The following is a 23,074-nucleotide window of genomic DNA, read 5'->3' on the forward strand; positions in this document are numbered from 1 at the left end:
TAACAAAGTACCACAAACCAGGTAACCCAAATCGGGGATGTATTCTTCACAGTTCTGGAAGCTAGAAGTCTGAATCAAGATATCTTCAGGGTCATGCTCCCTCTGAGATTCTAGGTAAAATACTTTGCTTCTTTCTAGCTTCTCATGGTGGCCATAGATCCTTGGCATTCCTTGGTTTGCAGCTGCATCATTCCCTTATCTACCTGTCATCACAACTCATTCCTTCCCTTGTTTGTGTCTTCACGTGGCATTTTCCTCTTCTTTTATAAGGACACAAGTCACCCTACTCCAGTAGGGCAGCATCTTGATTATATCTGCAAAGACCCTATTTCCAAAATAGTCACATTCATAGATACAGGGCGTTGACATTTCAACATATCTTTTGAGACACACAATTCAACCCACAACAGCAAGGAAAATATTCTCTTGATACTCTTATGAAAGATTCATTCCATTTTTTCCTGAATCTTTCTGGTAATTAACCTTAGTGTTTGTAGAGCATCAATCAAAAAATGATAGGAAAATAAAAACACATGATTGAAGAAAACTGTCAAACGGGTCATCTTAGTTAGCTCAGGCTGCCATAACAAAATACCACAGACTGTGTAGCTTAAACACATTTTTTCCCTCACAGTACTGGAGATTGGAAGCCCAAGATGAGAGTGCCAGCATGGTTGGGTTCTGGTGATAGCTCTCTTCTTGGCTTAGAGAAGGCCACCTTCTTGCTGTGTCCTCGCATAGCCTTACCTCAGTGTGGACATCTGGACAGAAAAATCTCTCTCCTTCCTCTTCTTGTAAGGTTACTAATCCATCATGAGGGCCTCACCCTCATCATCTAATCTAATCCTAATTACCTCCCAAAGGCCCTTTCCCTAAATACCACCACAGTGGGCATTAGGGCTTTAACACATGGATTTAGGGTGTACAGCTGAGTCTACAGCAGAAAAAGAGCAATCTAGAGGAAGGACAAGTCTGCTTTAAAACAAAACAAACAGAACAAAACGGAGTCATATTTTCCTTTAGTCTTGTTATTCACTATACTATACCTTAGGATGATCCTGAAAGGTTTTATAAGAATTTGGACTTCCTTGTCAGAGCTTACCTTGGATCCTTACTCACTTTGAGATGACTAATGAGATAAATTATGACTGAAGGAATCTGGGTCTTCCAACAAGATGCCAAGAATATAAAACTGAAGACGATGAGCATACAAACATTACCAGGAAGCTGTATTCCCGGGTTTTCTATTACAAGCAAAACTATGAAAAGCCAGAATTAACGATTCAGAACATATTGACAAGAGATCGCGCATTCTCCTCAAGTACACACTGACCAACCCAAAGACGGATGCTATGTAGAATCGACACTGACAGGCCACACATTCTACTCTGTGGTTTAAAGCTCTCATGTCCTTCATTACACTGTTGCTTGCATGTGTTCCTAACCTTTTCTCTGCAAAAGATATTTTTGATGATTTTCTTCCAGAGCATGAATGTTTTGAAAGAGTTTGGGTATCGCTCTTAAAAATAGTAACAGTTAACATTTGAATAAATACTATATACCAAATATCAAGCTGAGAAGTTATAATTTACTCATTTAACATTCACAGAGCTCCTATGATTTTCAGATGGGACACAAAGAATGTTTAAGGCACTTATCTAAGGCATCACCACTGGTAAATTACAGAGCTCAGAAATGAGCCCAGCAAATCTCCCACTGGCTTAACCTCACTAATTCTATTTTTTCATGTGGTACCTACTGTAGTGATATTACTTTTTTAAAAAATTTGTTAATGTTTATTTTTGAAAGAGAGAGAGAGAGACAGAGTACAAGCAGGAGAGGGGCAGAGAGAAAGAGAGGGAGACAGAATGCAAAGCAGACTCCGAGCTGTCAGCACAGAGCCTGACGCTGGGATCGAACCCACAAACCAAGACATTGTGACCCGAGCCAAAGTCAGATGCTCAACCAAATGAACCACCCAGGCGCCCCTCTTAATTACTTTTTAAAGCAAATTTCCAGTATACATAAGTCCCTGTCATCAATATTTTCTCAATGAGGAAGGAAATCCAGAGGGTTTAAGAATCCTGCCTAAGGCCATACAACATAGGGAACAAAGGCTGGATTCCATTCCACATCTTACAGACTTCTAAGGACCATATTCCTCTTTTTATACCAAACTTTGTACCCAGGACCAGCTATGTTATTTGTGAGGCCCTTTGAAAAAATGAAAATATGGGATTCCTTGTTAAAAAATGAGTATGAGTTGCAAGGCAGCACAGCATTAAAGCAAGAGCTGGGCCTTTCTGAATGTGGGACTCTGTACCAATCTTATGCTCATGAAGTTGGCTCTGCGTCTACCTCCATGCCATTAGTTGTGAGGGTGTTACAGAAAACAAACAAACAGAATATGCTAAATTTCTTTGTTACAATGTATTTGGCTATCTTCTCCTTACTCTTTATTTTATGGCTACAGCTCCCAACTATGTAAAGAAGCTTGCTTGGAGTATTCAAAGAAAGAACAACAAATATAGCAAAAAGGCAAAGAGGGAACACAGAACTAAAGGCTGGTAAGTGCCTTAGTCTTGAAGGTACAGAACCATAGATCACTTGAGTAATAGGAACTTACAGAAGCATTAAAGAGCAGAGTTCAGTTTCCTTTATTTGGAGGTAAGAAGAGGCCACAAAGTGAGTTGGTGACCTCTGGTGAGTTATTTGAACTCCAGGGTGTTGATTTATCATTGTAGAAAGATGTAAAGTTAGATTATTTCTAAATGGCTCACAGGACATAAATTCATGACATTTTAGGTATGTACTCTTTGGAAGGGAAAGAAGCCATGCTGGTTCTAAATTGGTTTTTAAAAACAAGGATGTAGCAAATGATGCTGATACAACTGAACATCTGTAAAATCACTGAATCTTACACAGACTTTACAACCTTCCCCAAAATTAACTCAAAATAGATTAAAGACCTAGATGTAAAATGCAAAGCTATAGAACTCTTAGAAGGTAACATAGGAGAAAATGTAGATGCCTTTGAGTGTGGTGATGGATTTTTAGATAAAACACCCAAGACAAAATCCATGAAAAAAATCATTGGTGAGCTGAATCTCATTAAAATTAAAATTTCCTGCTGTGCAAAAGACAGTGTCAAAAGAACTAGACAAGAATCCACAGACTAGTAGAAAATATTTGCAAAGGACTATTATTCAAAATATACAAAGAACTCTTAACACTCAACAATAAGAAAATAACCCAATTTAAAAAGGGGCCAAAGACCTTAATAGACACGTCGCCAAAGATGATCTGTAGATGGAAAATAAGCATAGGAAAAGATTATATATTATCAGGATTAAAACAATAAAAGACCGTTACACACCTATTAGAATGACCAAAATCCAGAACACTGATGATACCAAATGCTAGTAAGGATGTGGAGTAACAGGAACTTTTCTTCATTGCTGCTGGGAATGTATAATGGTACAGCCACTTTGGAAGACATTCTGGCAGTTTTTTACAAAACCAAATATGTTCTTATCCTATGATCCAGCAATCACGTTCCTTGCTATCATCCAAAGGATAATCAAACTTATGTTCACTCAAAAACCTGCACACAATGTTTACAGCAGCTTTATTCACAACTGTCAAAATTTGGAAGCAACCAAGATGCCCTTAAGCAGATACATGAATAAATAAATTGTGAACATCCAGACAATGAAATATTAGCCAGTGATAAAACGAAATGAGCTATCAAACCATGAAAAGACATGAAGGAACTTAAATGCGTATAAATAACTCAAAAAAGCTAATCTGTAAAGGCTATATACTATATGATTCCAACTCTATGACCTTCTGGAAAATGCAAAACTATGGTAACAATAAAAAGATCAATGGCTCTTGATTGTGGGGATTGGGTATAAATAGGCAGAGTACAGAAAATTTTGGGGGGAAATACTCTATATGATATCATAATGATGGGTATATGTCGTTAGACATTTGTCCAAGACCATAGAATGTACAACAACAAAAGTAAACCCTAGAGGAAATTATGGACTTTGAATTATTCTGATGTGTCAGTACAAGTTTATCCTTGGTTTTAAAAAAAAAAGGTGCCATTCAGTGCTATCATCAATAGCCAAATTATGGAAAGAGGCCAAATGTCCATTGACTGCTGAATGGATAAAGAAGATACACACACACACACACACACACACACACACAATGAAATACTACTCAGCAATCAAAAAGAATGAAATCTTGCCATTTGCAACAACATGGATGGAACTAGAATGCATTATGCTAAGTGAAATAAGGCAGTCAGAGAAAGAGATATATGATTTCACTCGTGGAATTTAAGAAACACAACAGATGAACAGAGGGGAAGGGAAGAAAACAAAAGATAAAAACAGAGAAGGAGGCAATCCATAAGAGACTCTTTAATACAGAGAACAAATTGGGGGTTGCTAGAGGGGTGGTGAGGGGGTTGGAGGGATGGGCATTAAGGAAAGTACTTGGAATGAGCACTTAGTATTATATGTAAGTGATGAATCACTGGGTCCTGCTCCTGAAACCAATACTACACTCTATGTTAACTAACTTGAATTTAAATAAATACATTTTAAATATTAACAAGGTGCCATTCTGATGAGTGACATTGATAATGGGGCAGGCTATGCATGTGGGGGGCACAGGGTATATGAGGAATCTCTATATCTCCATCTCAATTCTGTTATAAACCTAAAACTGCTCTGAAAATAGTCCTAAATGGCAAATTTCAAAAATTTTGAAAATTCCCTCAAAATTAGTAGTTATGTAAATTCATTAGTAGTTATGTAAACACAAATTAAACCCACAATGTGATACCATTACATACCAACTAGATGGGCAAAGATAAAGAAGTCTGACACTGCCAAGGGTCAGATAGTATATAGATAAATAGAAACTTCTTTACACTGCTGGTAGGCATGCACCATTTCAGCCACTTTGAAAAATTATTTGGTTTTCCTATTCCTAGTAATTTCGATGTGCGCCTACCCTCTAAGCCAGCACTGTCACCACTGCATATCTCTTAGAGAAAATCTTCCACAAAGGCCCCAGGGAGACATTATCATAACATTCACAACAATAGAAACAAAAGTAGCAAATTTAATTCAAGCTCCACCTCATTTTATCTAATTTAATTTATTATTCAGGTATTTCACAAACATTTACTGAAGTCTCTATATGTCACTGTTAAGTCACCAGAGAATCACACAGGAGGAAATCTGCAGAAACTCAGAACTTCAATCTATATCCCTTCTACATCTACATCTAAAGGGGCATTTATGTGTGACACAGTACTCTGTGTGTATATGTGTGTGTTTTTAATATAATGGCTCTGGGAATATGGAGGAAGGAAGGAGTGAGCAGTGAAAGATTCTGCTTGAAAGGGAGGAGGGTTGGTGGAAAATCTCGAGAGAGGAAACAAATGGTAAGGTGCTATCTCTGCTAGTTAAACCTATACCTTTTGTTTTCTGAATTGAAACCATTTTCCCAGGAAACTAAAAATACTGCTATTTAAAATGTGCTGAGTTAAATATTCTCAAGCCGTAAAATATGCCCCAGTTGTCAGAATGAAACTTTGGTAATTACAGCCACTGTCTCAGACCCACTGCACATCATTTAGAAGTACTGCTTCAGGTTAAATATCAGGAAGAAATTGCTGACAGTGTGGAACAGCCCATATCTGAATCAACTTTTGAAGAAAACCGTGGAATCATCTCAGGATTCCTCTTAAAATATCCCAGCAGCTAATCAGTCTAGAACCTAAAGACATTTGAGTGACTTCTGAATGTCATGCCCATAACTTATGATTCTATATTTGCTGAATTCAAGTGGTGGTAGATTTCTTTGTTAAAATTGATAACTTTATTATTGCTCCATTTAATTTAGTTAAAAATTATTTGTTCAGCTCCTAACATATTCCAGGCACTCTGTCAGGTCTCAGAAATGCAGAAATGAATAAGATACTCCCTGTCCTCAAAGATCAACAGGAGACTAGCATATAATCCAATAGATGACTAAACCATGTACTATTTGTAACAGGAGAATCATGTTTATAAAGTTCAAAGGGGATTGAGAGGCCTTTCCTAAAGAAGCAAAATATGAACCGGTTTTGAGTGACAAAAGGTATGGTTAAGATACTACGCAGTGAAATAAGAGGAGGAAGTATAAATACTAGTCTTAAGGAAACAGGCTGAAGTACCAGACAAGCTTTGTGGGAACCCACCTGGGCTTGAATCCTGTGTCTCTCTGTTATTAATACAAGCTTGAGCAACTTACTTAAATTCTTCAAAATGTATGCATGTGTGTGTGTGTGTGTGTGTGTGTGTGTCTGGGTCTGAGTGTGTGTGTCAGCCTGCATAGAAGTGCCATGCGGCTCATTAGGTCATTCTGCAGTAATGGAATTTGAGTTTGTTGCTATCATCAATTTTTGCAGGCAATAGGAAGAAGGCTCATTTCTGTGGATAAAGATAGAATATCCCTTAAAAGGGTGGATGTTCCCCCACCAACTACCATGCTTCACTTTAGAGGGTATTTCATAAACACCATAGCCCAGAGAAGCACTTCTCTACATTTCTTGTCCTAGAAATAAAAGGTCATTGTGTCTGTGGGCACCTGGGTGGTTCAGTCGGTTAAGCATCTGCCTTCAGCTCAGGTCATGATCTTGCAGTTCATGAGTTCGAGTCCTGCATCAGGCTCTGTGGTGACAATTCAGAGCCTGGAGGCTGCTTTGGATTCTGTGTCTCCTCTCTCTACCCACTGCCTGCTCACACTCTGTCTCTCTCTCTCTCAAAAATAAACATTTTTTTAAAAAAAAGTCATTGTGCCTCAATACTTAAAGGTTCACAGGCTGTGACTAACATTGTCACAGACACAGCTTCGAAGTATTGAGAAGAATTTAGATTTAAAAAAAGATAAATTACTTAAAGATATCCTCTCATACAGAATGAATGCATAGATTCTTTTATAGTAGATCATTTCCCAGCCCCACCAAACATCCATTTTCTTATATCCCTTTGTGTCCCTGCTCATTCTCAATGTACTCACAACTGATACAATATTTTCAATAGCTGCAGAGGGAAACTATGGAATATTTTGCAATATTAAACAACCTGTATTAACACTAAATTTGTATATATGGACACCTAGATATAAAAGCATGAAGCATGATGCAGAATTTTTTATATGGCAACTAGAGAGACATTGAACCCAGAATTTTTAGCAGTTTTGTTTTCATAAAATATTTAATAAAATTATAAAATTCTCAAAAATATCAAATATATTTCCACTTTATTTAAATAATTTGAAATATTACTGAAGATAGGTCTATGCTACTGGTACTAAATAATTGACAAGAAAGAAGCTTCAAGTCAGAAATTTGGTCAGAATTCCAGAAGCATTCTGAGTGCCCCAGACAGCTAGCACATGGTTTGAGTCTGTTACTAGAGAACACAGTCACATTGGGATGTTAATGATGACTGTCTAAAAACAATTCATATAGCATACACAAAACTGTGCAGGTAAGCCCAAAATGAAACATCTTAATAAAACATATCAAATTTATCCTGAAAACCACTCTTGACACATATTGGGAATTCCAACGAAATATTATTTTAAAAATAAGACTTTATTTAAACACAGTAAAGGATGCAGAAGAAGAACTCAGCAAAACAACAGAATACCCTCAAGTAGGAACACATCATGATGCTTGGTGAAACTATAATTAATTTTCAGTTTGGAATAATCCATTGTTATCTAGTATTAATTGTTGCTTGCTAGCAATAATCTACCAAGAGCTTTAACAAGAACACAAACACACATATGGATTTGGCCACTTCATTTTTTAAAGAATAAAAAGCATTCTTAAATTTCTTAAAGATTTTTTTCCAAATTAAGATGAACCATGTGAAACATGCATCAAGGTGGCATGCCAAAAAAAATACTAAAAAATTAGAAAAAGAAAATAAAAATACAATATATATAACATAACATTGAAGGAGATTTGTGTACAAATAACCCTGAGACTATATTCTGGCCACACTAGGTTATCCTACCATTTTAATTACAGTGAAAGGTTTGAACAAGTTTGGCATCATACTTCTATTTTTTACATTTTCTTTTAATATCCCAGGATTGAAAAGATTAGAAAGAAAAGAATTTAAGTAAAACTCTATGCATCTAGAAATTGCTTTATAAATGTCAGAAATCACATCCATATAAGACAGTAATCTATTGGCTTAAATTAAATATTGGTTTTTTATGACATCATACTAGTTTATCATATGTTATCTCCTTAAAAATGTGTAAACATAATACATAGTTAATAGTTTTTTCTAAATCTAAGTATTCTTTTAAGAGTTTTAATGACAATTCAGTTGCTATCGTCCCTGTAGAGCCAAATTCCTCCAAACTGTAAGATAACTTATAAGAACTCAAGAAAGGGCCTAATTTAGCAGTCTTGTCTATGAAAAAAAAGTTCTCTGAACAATGTAATGCATAATTATGCTGAAATAATAGCAAGAAAAACAAATGAAATGGAATAAAAATAATTAAGGAAGGATATCTCCATTTTATCATTCATTTAAATATCACTGGATCATTCACAGACCATTCACTATGAAAATAACAATTGAATTCATTCCTCATTGATATTTTGCCAATTTGCAGTCTTATAAATGCACACATACACATTTTTTTTCCACAGTAACGAAGGCAGAAGAGTAATTGGTTCCTTAATGCTGCTATCAAAATGATCACAAACTTATTGGCTTACAACAACACAAATGTATTACCTGAACAATTCAGAAGTTCCAAAGTCCAAAATGGATCAGCAGGGCTGCATTCTGTCTGAAGGTTCCAGGAGAGAATCTATGTTCTTGCTTTTTCTCTCATCTACTGGCTGCCTGCATGCCTCGCTCCTGATACCGAACCACTCTAACTTCTGCTTGTTGTCACATCTCCTCGGACTCTACTGCCTCCCTCTCACAAGGACCCTAGGACCCTTGTGATTATGTTTGACTGGATTATCCAGGATAATCTCCCTATCTCAAGGTCTTTAACTTAATCACATCTGCAAAGTCCCTTTACCATGTACGGTAACATATTCACAGATTCCGGGGATTGTGGGGGCTGTTATCCTGCCTATACAGAGGATAAAACATTTTTTAGCTTGCTCTGTAAATTATAACTATAAATACATGTTGTGTGGGCCTTTTAATTTGCACTCTTGCTCCAAGCCCTGTAAATGGTGGGGATGGGTCTGATGTTTCCTAAAAACAATAGCATGGATAATAGGAGGGTGCTGAGACCATGAAATAGAATTTGTTATGGGACTCAGACCTAGGAGAGAGAATCTCTGTACTTTTTCAGGACTAGACTCCAAGGACCCTAGACAGGTTCAGGGGTGCTTCTGAATTCCAAGGGTAAAAATGTTTCATGCCTTGTGGAGGTGGCCTGAGAGCTCATTGCTGAGATCCACTGCAAATGGGGCCAGGGTACGGATGATGAGTAAGCAAAATACAATTTATTACTATTTATTGAATGCCTTGTATGAGTCAGGTACTTTCTACTGCTTTACCTTCGTCATCTCACTTAAATTTTACAACAGCTTTAAAAGGTAGGTATTGTTGGGGCGCCTGGGTGGCATAGTCGGTTAAGCGTCCGGCTTTCGCTTAGGTCATGATCTCGCGGTTCGGGGGTTTGAGCCCCACGTCGGGCTCTGTGCTGACTGCCAGCTCAGAGCCTGGAGCCTATTTCAGAGTCTGTATCTTCCTCTCTCTCTGACCCTCCCCTGCTTACGCTGTCTCTCTCTCTCTCTCTCTCCTAGAAATAAATAAAAATTAAAAAAAAAAAAAGGTAGGTATTGTTATTATCTTTTTTTTATTTTTTTAATGTTTTATTTATTTCTGAGAAAGAGGGAGACACAGCATGAGCAGGGAAGAGTCAGAGAGAGAGGGAGACACAGAATCTGAAACAGGCTCCAGGCTCTGAGCTAGCTGTCAGCACAGAGCCTGACGCGGGGCTCAAACCCACGAACTGTGAGATCATGACCTGGGCCAAAGTTGGACACTTAACTGACTGAGCACCCAGGTGCCCCATGTTATTATCATTTAACAGATACAGAGCCTTAAAACCAACATGATTAAGTGACAAGCTGGATTCAACGTCTAGTTTGTCTGACTATAAAACTGGTGCTTTTAACCACTATAACACATTTCCATATTTTATGAATCATTGTATCTAATTATATTTACTCCAGAAATTCATTTTCCTTTTATTATGGACAAACCATTAGGAAAGTTAGTTTAAATGTTCCAAATGTGCCACGGCAATTAAAGATTTATTAGGCTTGAGTGTTAAATGAGGGACCACTCTCTGAGGCCAGAAAGAGGGTATCAAAGGTGATCAGTAAGAGATTCCCTCAGAGAGTCAGATTCTCCAACGTCAGCAGGCCTCAGAATTACCAGAAAGGTTTATTAAAACACAGATTATAGGTCCCATACCCAGAGTTGCTAATTTAACAGGACTGGGTTGGAGCCAATAATTTTCATTTTAACAAACTCTTTAGTGATGCTAATAATCTAGCTTGGCAACCACACTTTGAGAACACCATCCTAAGGAAAGGAGTTCCCTTGAGGAAGGAGAATCTCAGTAGACAAGAGGGGAGCCCACAGGTTTCTGTCATAGTTTTCCCCACAGGAGATGCACCCTCCAGTGCCAAATCTTGAACTATCAGAAATTTTTCCCTACAGAGGGGATTCAAACCAGAATTGTGGGTGAGATTTTGATACCTAAGGAGGAGAAAATAAAAAGGCGATTGCAGTAAGTGGGAGGAAGGATCTCAGGCCAGAACATAGGATTTACATATGGGGTGAAATGGGATACAATGAGAATATAACTTTAGTGCAGACTTTGGAAGGGCTAATTTACAGCAACCACAATACCTGATTTTTATATGGATTCTCAGTGTTCAAATGACTATAGCATGCATCACCATTTTCTGGTGTTTATGAAGCACAGGCTACTTATTCCAGTGTTCTCAGAGCTTTGGGGAATAAAGAAGAACAGGATGGTTCTAATCATATCCTGCTTTTTAGGGAGACAATGACTTATTTCCAGACCCTTCAAGAACACTGAAGCCTTGAGCTCAAATTATACTTTTCTTTTCTTTCCTTTTCTTTTTTTTTTTTCTTCATGGCAAAAAACATAGATTCCCAAACTCATACTAAAAAAATAGGAAATAAAAATCTCAGTCATTGGTACCTTACTTTGGGATCATCCTTTTCCTCTTTTCCTTTTTAGCTTTCTGTCCCCTTTTCAGAAATAGTGTATAATAGTACAGATACATTTTCACTTGCACACAGAAAGCAAAAAGAGCATTCCAAATGGGACAATGTATCTGAAAGAACCTGTTCTCATAATCTCTCAGTCCAATCATTATATAGTAAAAATAAAGGTAAAAGGGGGAGAGAAAAATTGATGAAATAAACTAAGGTCACATTGGGAAATAACATTCCCAATTTCGATTATGTTTGTCAGAGCTGACAGCAGACCAGGAAGAGAAATCTCATTTGCATGAGGGTCCCTAGTCAAAGATGATGAATTAAACACTTGGGTTTTATAATCAGTGGGGGTTGAGTATAATTCCATTTAAAACAAGGAAAGATAAATACAACCTTCCTACCCAAGCCTGCATCAGATTTCAAAACAGTTTAAAGAAATACATATTTACCTTGGATATAGAATGACTCAAAGAATTTGCTGATCATTGTCATTCATAATAGCTCCACACTGTTGTGGTGGATGCTCTTGGTGTCTGCCCACATCCCCTCCTCTGGCTGGTATATCCCTGTCCCATTTGCTATGATTGTTGGATATCACAATACAGAGTAATGCCCTGGACCAAATGCAAGCACCTTACTTGAGAGGCTACACCTCTCCCCAACCCCAATCGAGGTTTATTTGGCTAATGACTTGCTGGCATGGAATGCAAAGGGCCACCTGCTTGCCCCAATGTGAGCCTAGCTTTGTCACATCATTTGTGCCCTAGAGTATCCTGTTGGATCAGACTGAAGCTAGTCTCTACTGAGACCACATTCATACTTGCCATTTTCCCCTGCCCTACTCTGTTTCCCTCACTTCCCTTCTCCTGAGAGCACATTCCCAATAAGTCACTTAAAGAAGAATCCTTATCTCAGACTTGTTCCAAGGAACCCAATCTAAGACAGTTGACACCAGAAATGCTCCCAGGGACAGGACTTAATTGTTAGCAGAGCATCAGAAAAGGTCGAATCACAGCCTAGGCAAGTCTCTTGCACAAACTCAGGGCCCTAAAAGGGAAGGAATGGAACCCTAACATTTGGAAGGGGTTGTCTGTATAGACACAGTTAAAGTTCTCAAATCCTGAGTCCTCAAATTCTGAGTTCTATGGGCCTGAAGAAATGGCCATCTCCCCCTTATCAAATGATAGAACTAGATACACACACACATGCTTGAAATTCTACAAAGGCCTCAAATGAGGCAAGTATCCCAGAAGATATTTCTTGTCCTTTTCATGATTTGCACCTCCTCCTCTCTTGGCTCATACCTAGAGTCAAATCTCAGCATAACCTGATTCAGAAAGTGCTGAGCCAGCTAAAGCAAAAGAAAAAGAATATGCCTAAAAATATCCCAAGCTGGATACCATCAGGAAATAGGAATGGTACCTGGTGGGTATGTCAAGCTGGATTAGGGAGGGTTGTCAATATGGTGGTGATATAGGACTTAATATCCTAGAAAAGGTCCTGGTGCCACTTGTAATAGCTTTTGGAATGGCCCCTGAATACTTGAAAAAAGCAAAGGCCTTTATTAAACAAAACAGAGATGTCACAATTGCTGTATCAAAGTATGGAGGATGGGTTTAAAAGCTCAGAGAAGTATGCATAAGCTCCACTCTAGAAAATAAAAAACCCTGTGGTTGACCATGTTCCTTAGAGAGGCACAGGAGACACTTCCCATATCAAGACAGAGAGGTCTGAAGACATCACATCATTCAATAGACTGGGAATAGCGATAGGAGATACTATTTAGTATTCCATTCCTTAATAGCATTGGGGATGACATAATTCAAGAATAGCAGAGGTCAGGTGGAAGCATATACCCTTTAGAAGGAAAGTAGACAGAATTACTATAAACCGTGACAAGTTCAGAATGAGTGAGCAAGGCCTGACCCACAGAAATTTATGGAAATGGACCATAAAACATTTCATCCCTAGCAGCAAGACAGATAGGCCGCCAAAAAAGGTATAAACATATATGTAGAGGTATATGTATATGTATGTGCATATGTATATACACACATACATGCAATGGGGATCAAGAATGCATGAGAAAAAGTTTGAGGTCAGCCACCCCCAATGAAGAGCTATGTTCACATGCCCAGTTCTCTGACCCAGAACACATCAGCTAAAGAAAAGAAAAAAAAACTACAACACCACAGCTAGCTCTGTGGATTACTCAGATCTTTCAAAACTATTGGATACAGATTGAACTGAGAGCCAAAGACCCCAAATACCATTATGACCTCCCCATTCAGAATAGAGGTATGTGGAAGTTAGCTAAGAAACTGAGTCCCAACCATGTCTTACAGTGGGTACTGATGGTCATTTTCCTGATTTCAAAACATAGAATTGGAATTGATATATTCAGCAATTGGCAGAACTCTAACTTCATTCCCTGAATTATAAAGTCAGAGCTCTTGTTGTAGGAAGCCATGAGGAAGATCCTGAAAGTATTCCTATCCTCTCTCCAGGAGGAAAATAATTTAAAAATATATATATTTATATCACATCTGCATTAGTTTCCTAGGTCTGCTATAATAAAGTACCACAAACTGGGTGGCTTTAAACAACAGAAATTTATTCTTTCAGATTTCTGAAGGCTAGAAGTCTGAAACAAGATGTCAGCATGACTATGCTCCCTCCAAAGCCTCTAAAGGAGGAGCCCCTCCTTGCAGGTATCCCAGCTCTGGAAGCCCTCAGACATTCCTTGACTTGTGGCAAAATAACTCCAATCTCTGCCTTCTTCTGTCTTCCCTGTGTATCTGCATCTGTGTCTGAATGCTCCTCTTTCTATAGGGATACCTGTCATATTAAGTTAAGGGCCCACCCTCCTCCAGTATGATCTCATCTTAACTAATTACATCTGCAATGACCCTATTTCAAAATAAGGTCACATTCACAAGTGCAAGGAGTTAGGATTCAATACATCTTTTGGAGGATACAATTCAACTCACAACACCATCTCAAAGGCATGGCAAAAATCTGTGCCACCCTCAAAATCTTAAAGGATATAGGAGTAGTGGTCCCAAATGGGGCCCTATTAATATACTAGTCTTGTCCCTGTGGAAACTAAATAGTCTACAGAACATTATAATAGACTACCACAAGTTAAACAAGCATTCACCTCAATTGCAGATGCTTTACCAGATGTGGTATATTTACCAGATCAGATTAATAATCTTGACTACTCGATATGTCACTATTGAACTGACAAATGTTTTCTTTTTCATTCTTATTGAGGAAGAAGAATCAGAAGAAACTCACATTCACATGGACAGACAACAGTGCATTCACAATCTTGCCCCAGGGCTATGTCAATTCTCTTGTTTTCTGTTATAATATTGTCAGAAGAGCCTTTGGTCTTCTACAGATTCTACAAATCATCACACTGGCCCACTATATTGATGATGTCATGTTAGTCATACCTGATGAACAGGAAGTAGCAAGTGTTCTGGACACCTTAGATAGACATACATGTTCTAGATGTAGATAAAACCCAGAAAGATTTAGGACCCTGTCATATAGGTAAATTTTCTAGGGGTCCAGTGTTCTGGGAATCCTGGGATATTCAAAAGTAAGAGCTAAGTTATTATTTTGCAACTCCTAGCACTAAAAAAAAAAAAATCAGAATGCTTGCAGGTCTGAGAGGCAGCATATAACAAACACACTTTAAAATACTTCTGTGACCCATTTGTCAGATGATTTAGAAAGCTGTTAGCCATGAGTGGAACCCAGAGCAAGTAAAGGTTCTGCATAAGGTCCAGGATCTTTGCTTTGTCCACATCACTCATAGTACTAGAATTATTCGTGTTGGCAAAATATATTATGTATAGTACACATTCCTAGGGTTCTAGAGAAAGGCTATGACATCTGTGGCAGAAAAAGGTATGCTGACAAAGCATTCCTAACATAACATTGGGCCGTAGTAAAAGTAGCATCAAACCATTGGACCCCAAGTGATATTAAGTGGCCAGAGCTTCTATCACTGGTTGGATATGGTGATGTGCTAGAGACAATTTATACTAGTATGGCCCTGCCCAAGTTCACATTCTGGGACATCGTTTTGGCAGCTTGAAATCAACCATGATGGCAATATTAATATCACAAAACAGCAACTGCTATAAACTAAGGTGGTATTTTTCAGAGATGATAATTTTGAACATTTACCAACACACCAGAGATGCTAATAGACCCAACAAATCATAAGGTCACATGACCCCAGCAGCAATCCACCATAATATGGATGTGACACAGCTGGGATCAAATTTGAGCAGGTTCAGAGAGTATAAGAGAACTGCACAAATATGTGTCCCTAGTTCTCATGTCATCTGTCACTGCTGTCGCATGCTTCTCCCATAGTTCACCCCTATGTACTCATGGAAGCTTTTTTGTGACCTGTTGATGAAGAAGGTAAAAGTCTAAGATTCGTAGATGAATGGCATCTAGTATGTGGGTGTAAGCTGAAAATAAATTGCTTTTGCACTACTTAGTAGCCCTGGAAAATAGCAGTTACGGAAAGAAAAAGAGAAGTGGCCTGACCTTGAGATATGTGGTCTAATGACTTGGCTGACTGACTGGTCAGGACCCTGGAACAAGCATGATTTGAAAATTAGGTATAAGAAGGTCTGAATCAGAGGCATGCGATGGGCTTAATGGGTGTGGAAAGTATAGAGATTGTCCTGTGGCATGTTCATGTCAACCAGAGAATCCACCACAGAATAAACTTTACGAATATCAAGGATGACTTCACCAGTAAATGTCATCCAGACTCTGTGCGTGGCTGCCCTGAAGTCTCACCAATGGTACAAAGTAACTAGAGTGGTAGAGATGGAGATATGAATGAACCTAACAGCATAATGGACTCCACTTCTTGAAAGCTTATCTAGCAACCATTGCTCCTTAATATTGGGCCTTCCAGCAACAGAGAGCAATGCAGAGATCATCCATCAAAGATGGATCTGCCACTTGGTACCAAATTGATTACACAGGACACTTTTCACTCAGGAAAAAGCTGTGTTTTATCTAGTCAGGTCAAACATATATCCTTGGTCTGAATTTACCTTTCTCTCCCACACTACCTCAACTAGTCCACTACCATAGGATTCAAAGTGTATGAGAACCAAATTGGAATCACACATAATATCAACTTGGACCAAGGAATCACTTTACAGCAAAGGAGAAATGGTGGAGAGGAAATAACTAAGGGGTATACTGATCCTACTATCACCATACCATCTAGGAGTTTCATTAGAAAGGAATGTCATAGACTCAAAAATGCCACCGAGGTGCCATCGTGAAGATGACACCATTGTAAGATGGGACATTATCCTTTAGGATGACGTATACACTAAACTAATCACCATTACATGGTTTTATAGCCTCAGGTAGGAGAGTATATGTGTCAGGAAACCAAGGTGTAGAAGTAGAAGTGGCCTTGCTCACCATTACTCTGTGACTTGTTTGGGGGTATTTGTGCTTCCTATATCCTTTAGTTAGCAATAGCCTTATATTCTCTTGATGATTAGAGTCCATTAACCCTGTCAATATGGCAACTTCTCTTTTTGCTTACTGGTCTACTGGCAAAAGGAAACCAAAGTGACAAGATAGAAGCTATAGCTTTAAGTTTAGTAGTACTCTTAATGTGTTTCCTGGTAGGAATATCCCCCATCTGGGAACCTTGACCACTATATTCATAGAGCCTAAAACAGAGTAATGGGAAACCATCAATGCCAAACTCAGTTCTCACTCCCTGCCCTTATTTTATTTGATTTACCTGCAGCATGAAAACCTTAACTGCTCCACCTTTCCTAACTCAGGTCTTCTTATTCCTGTATGGTCAGGGCTGCTCATTCATGTTCCATTGTCTTCATTCATTCTTTGTCTTCCCCCTCTTTCAAATGTTGTCCTTTTCTCATTCTAGGAACTCCTTTGGGGATTCCATTACCCTATCTATAAAAAATTCAACTATCATTTTATCTCTCAAGACTTACAAATCTATATTTCTATACCTAATCTTGCTCTTGAGCTAGACTAATATTTTCCATTGCTTGACAATGCCTCAAAGCCATCATTTTTAAACATAAACATATTCCTCCTATACTCTCAATATTAGAAAATAATATGGCAATAAATATTTGAGAAATGAGTGAGCCAATGAATGACTGGCAGAGCAGCAATAAAGGTAATAAAAACTATCCTAGAACCATGATTCTTAACATTTGAAAATTTTTGCAATTTATTGGATCTCCACCTAAAAATGCACATACTCAAACAAAATATGTTTGGAGGTTACTACTACCTATATGGGGAACTCAAATTCCCTACATATTTTGGTTCCAAAATATATATTCAACCTGTAGTTAAGCAATTTGCATTCTATGATAATAATATATTTGTTAAAGGAACTAACACTGGCCAAAATGCTCTAAATAAATACTGGGAAATCTGGCACAGATCTAGAAGCTATAGGACAAGCCAAATTTGACTCTAATACAAAGAGTCATACTAAGGAAAAAGATGTATTGGCTTTTTCTGCTTAAAAGGAATGCTGTTTCAGGAATAAGGAAAAGAATGGCAAGTGGCCTGGACAAATAGCACAGCTTTATAAAAATGGGGAAAGTTTAACAGATGGTTAAACTACTAGAGTACAAATATGGGAAGCAGCATGCATGCTGACCAAAGATGGCCTGTTATGTATGTGCCTCTAAATGGAAGCAGAAGTATCTAAAGGACTATGGTGCAGGGCATTGGTAGCAAACGTATAAAGAATACAATTCTTAAATGGAGAACAAAGTTTGCTTAAGTGCTTACTAACTGCCAACTCCCTATGCATAACAAAAAGCAAACATATCCAAATAGTACAGTTAGTCAGAATTGGAAGTGTAAAACAATTAACTATAATTTTACAGATCAAGGGAAGATAGATATCACTTAAACATAAGGTCCACTGGGAATCTTAATCAGTGCAATCTTATAGTATGAAACATATGATTATGCTGATAAGAGACTTGAAATCAGAACTTAGTGAGATTTGACCCTTAAATTAATGCTCCAATCCATGACAATTTGTTATATAGGCAAGGGCTACTTTTGCTGGGAAGTTAATTCTAACTGACATTCTGTAATGATCTTAGTTTAATTCATAATGTATATACTATTTGGTATAATAATGAGCTAATTAGTAAAAATAATTTTATTTTTTTTTAAGTATCAGAACAAAAGACAATCTCTTCAGCAAATGGTGTTGGGAAAACTGAACAACGACATGCAGAAAAATGAACATAGATCACATTCTTACAACATATACAAAAATAAACTCAAAATGGATGAAAGACCTAAATGTAAGACAGGAAGCCATCAACATCCTAGAGGAGAAAACAGGCAAAAACCTCTTTGACCTCAGCTTCAGCAAATTCTTACTCAACATGTCTCCAGAGGCAAGGGAAACAAAAGCAAAAATGAAACATTGGGACCTCATCAAGATAAAAAGCTTCTGCACAGTGAAGGAAAAAATCAGCAAAACTAAAAGGCAACCAAGGGAATGGGAGAAGATATTTACAAATGACATATTGGATAAAGGGTTAGTATTCAACATGTATAAAGAGCTTATCAAACTCAACACCCAAAAAACAAATAATCCAGTGAAGAAATGGGCAGAAGACATGAATAGACACTTTTCCAAAGAAGACATCCAGATGACCAACAGACACATGAAATGATGCTCAACATCACCCATCATCAGGGAAATACAAATTAAAACCACAATGAGATACCACATCACACCAGTCAGAATGGCTAAAATTAACAATTCAGGCAACAACAGATGTTGGTGAGGATGCAGAGAAAGAGGATCTCCTTTGCACTGCTGGTGGGCATGCAAACTGGTGCAGCCACTCTGGAAAACCGTATGGAATTTCCTCAAAAAGTTAAAACTAGAACTACCCTACAACCCAGCTATTACACTAGTAGGTATATACCCAAGGAATACAGGTGAGTTGTTTTGAAGGGGCACATACACCCCAATATTTATTGCTGACAGCACTGTCAGCAATAGTCAAAATATGGAAAGAGCCCAAATGTCCATAGACAGATGAATAGATAAAGAAGATGTGATATACAATGGATTATTACTCAGCAATCAAAAAGAATGAAAATTTTGCCATTTGCAACAATGTGGGATGGAACTAGAGAGCATTATGCTAAGTGAAATAAGTCAGTCAGGGAAGACAAATACCATATGACTTCACTCATATGTGGAACTTAAGATACAAAACAGTTGAACATAAGGGAAGGAAAGCAAAAATAATATAAAAACAGGGAGGGGTACAAAAAATAAAACTTTTAAATACAGACAACAAAGTAAGGGTTGCTACAGGGGCTGTGGAATGGGGGATGGGCTAAATGGGTAAGGGGCATTAAGAAAGACGCTTCTTGAAATAAGCCCTGGGTGTTATATATAGGGGATGAATCACTGGAATCTAATGAAATCATTATTACACTATATGCTAGCTAACTTGGATATAAATTAAAAAAATAAATACTATCATAACATTGATATCAATGATCAAGTATATTGGGAAATTAAATTAAAACTCCCACTTGTTCTTCCAGTGGAAATTAATTGGCCAGAGGAGGAATTAGATTTACCTGACAATCAATTAATCTTTATATTAAAATCTGTTGACACCTTACATGAAATTCACATTTTGGTGATGAAAAGAAGTAAAAGGTTGATGAATATGTACATGATTCCAAATATATCTGTGCTGGATATATTTAAAGCAATTTTAGATTCTGTTGCATGAAACAAATCATCCATATCCTAGTATTTGTATTTTTTAATGTTTATTTATTTTTGAGAGAGAGAGGGAAAACGTGTGCAAGCAGGGGAGAGGCAGAGGGGGGGTGGACAGAGGATCTAACATGGGCTCAGTGGTATCAGCACAGAGCCTGATGAGGAGCTCAAACTGTAAACTGTGAGATCATGACCTGAGCTGAAGTGGGACACTTAACCGACTGAGCTACCTAGGGGTCCCTAGTATTTACATTTTTGCTTTTGTTGTTGTTGTTGTTCTATAAATGGTGAAGAAGATTTAGGAAAAGAAATGATAATGAGCAGTGTATAATTAAGAAGGCTTAACCAAGAATCAGGTGGGTGGCTTGTGTAACATAGAGTTATATTACAGCTGAACTGGAAGAGTTCCTTGCTCATCCCAGGGACAACTGAAAGCCTGGTACTGATTCTTAGTCAAGATAACAACGAATAGGTTAATGACATATAATGTACTGTTTAGGGAGTAACACTCCCTTGATGGCACCCAGGCCCAGCCTCTTTGATGGCCCACAATTGCTATCATCAATTAAAGAGCCTGGCTTGGTTATGGAACCAATGGCCCATAAGAGATCCCTTGGAAATTTTGCCAGAGTTATTCTGAATTAAAATAAGTCTTTTGGTTTACCTCCTAAAAATCATTCCCCAGGTGTTACAGTTTAAACAAATGGCACCACTATTGACCCAGCTGTTCAAGCAAAAAGCACAGCATTGGAGCTTGATTCCTCCCTTTCCCAGACCTCTCCATGCATTCCATAGCAAGCCCTATCAGTCTCCTAGACAGTGCAAATTCTTTCACATCTCTCCATCTACACTGTTATCACCTTGTTTCAAATTGCCTTTCTGCAATAGTCTGTTTCCACTCTGCACTATAATTTATTATGCACCTATACCCATATCCAAACCACTACATTTTGAAAGTAAGTTCATGCCACAGTTTTGTTTAAAACATTGTAGGCTTCTCATTGCTGTCAAAACACAACAAAATTCCTTCCTATAGCCCCTAAATGTCCAGGTGATCTAGCTGCTCCCCGTCTCCTAAATCCCAGCCTTATTCTTCTCCCTTGCCTTTTGTGCTCTAGTCACACTGGCCTCCTTTCTCCTATTCAAACATCCTGAGCCCTTTCCCACCTCAGGACATTTATATTTTTATTCCTTCTGCCTATAAAGCACACACACACACTTTTTGCAAATTACCTGGTTTTTATCATTTGCATATCAAATATTATCTCTTCTTGGAGGTCTTCCTAGCTACCTTATCTAAAGTATCATTCCTTTGCTCAGCAGCTCACAGTTACTCTATCACATCACCCTGTTTGCTTCCTTCCTCACATGTTTTCAGTCTATAGTTTTCTGTTAATATAATCACTACTGTAATCAGCTCGTACTTCAACAAACAGATTCATGTCTTTATCTATTAATTAACCAACTTATTTGAGACAGAATTAATAAGTACAACTGATAATACGATGACATAATGAAGTACATCAGATGAGAAGAAGACTTAATGAAGAAATATTCAGCTCCCAGTCTCCCTTTCATCACACTGGCTGGTACACCCAAATGTAAATTCCTTGCACAAGTGGTCTCTCTTGTCTGAGGAGCAAATGAATGACTAGCTTGGGCATTCTATAAAACTCTTCCTTACATGCAAAGCACAGTTAGTACTTATTTTGGATAATAATAGTACAATAAGCTTAACAGATTCAGCTGCATACAACATACTTATAGAATTTATTTATATTTTTAGATGACAGCCTTGTGGGATTCATGATTTGGGGATCCCCTTTATGTTTAACCTCCACTATAATCATTGATCCCTCTCAGTATTACTAATAATACAGGTTCAGCTGCCATAGCAGACAGAAACCCAAAACCACAATAGAATTTTATTCTACTTCACATTAGTCTTGTGTGGAAGCTTCCATGAAGTGTCACATGTTCAGGGCCCTTTTGTTTTGCTGTTCCATCAGACCTGTGGTTTTACCTGGGCCCCACTGTACAAGAAATCCCACCACTGCATACCCATTCTGGCCCAGTAGAAAAGGAGAGAGCAGAAGGAGAAGAATGCCTCTTTATTTTAAGGGCATGTTCTGGCCAGAACCTAGGTTCTACCTAGATGAAAAGGAACCTTCAAGAAAGGCTGAAAGGTGGGGCGCCTGGGTGGCTCAGTTGGTTAAGTGTCCAACTTCACCTCAGGTCATGATCTCACAGTCCGTGCGTTCGAGCCCCACATCTGGCACTATGCTGACAGCTAGCTCAGAGCCTGGAGCCTGTTTAAGATTCTGTATCTCCCTCTCTTTGACCCTCCCCTGCTCACACTCTCTCTCTCTCTCTCAGAAATAAATTAAAAATTAAAAAAAAAAAAAAAAGAAAGGCTGAAAAGTACAGTGTATTTCTTGGGTAGCCATGTGCTCTGTTACAACTCTGGACTTTTCTTACAGTTGGAGAGAAGGAAAGAATGGATATTAAGGAGTTCTCTCTCTCACACACACTGATTAGAATGCAAAATTCATAAAAACAGAATTTCTCTGCCCTTTTTCACCTTATATCCCACCTCCTAGAACAGTACCTGGTACATTTTGTCCTCCTCTTGTGGTAAGGTCCCTTCCCTAAGGAATGAAAAAAAAGTTTACAGCCATACCACCGTGAACGCGCCCGATCTCATCTGATCTCAGAAGCTAAGCAGGGTCAGGCCAGGTCAGTACTTGGATGGGAGGAATGAAAAAAAAAAATCTCAAGGCAACCTGGCTTATGCATATGTGACAACATCCCTCAGGACCTTGTAACATGAGACCACTTAATCAGACTGCAGGTTTGTATGTTACCATATATGGGAGACAAATAAATAAAAAATATATTAGAAACTATGCCACATGGTGTTCAG

Source organism: Crocuta crocuta, unplaced genomic scaffold (genome assembly GCF_008692635.1).
Source record: "Crocuta crocuta isolate KB4526 unplaced genomic scaffold, BGI_CrCroc_1.0 scaffold17, whole genome shotgun sequence".
Lineage (NCBI taxonomy): Eukaryota > Metazoa > Chordata > Mammalia > Carnivora > Hyaenidae > Crocuta > Crocuta crocuta.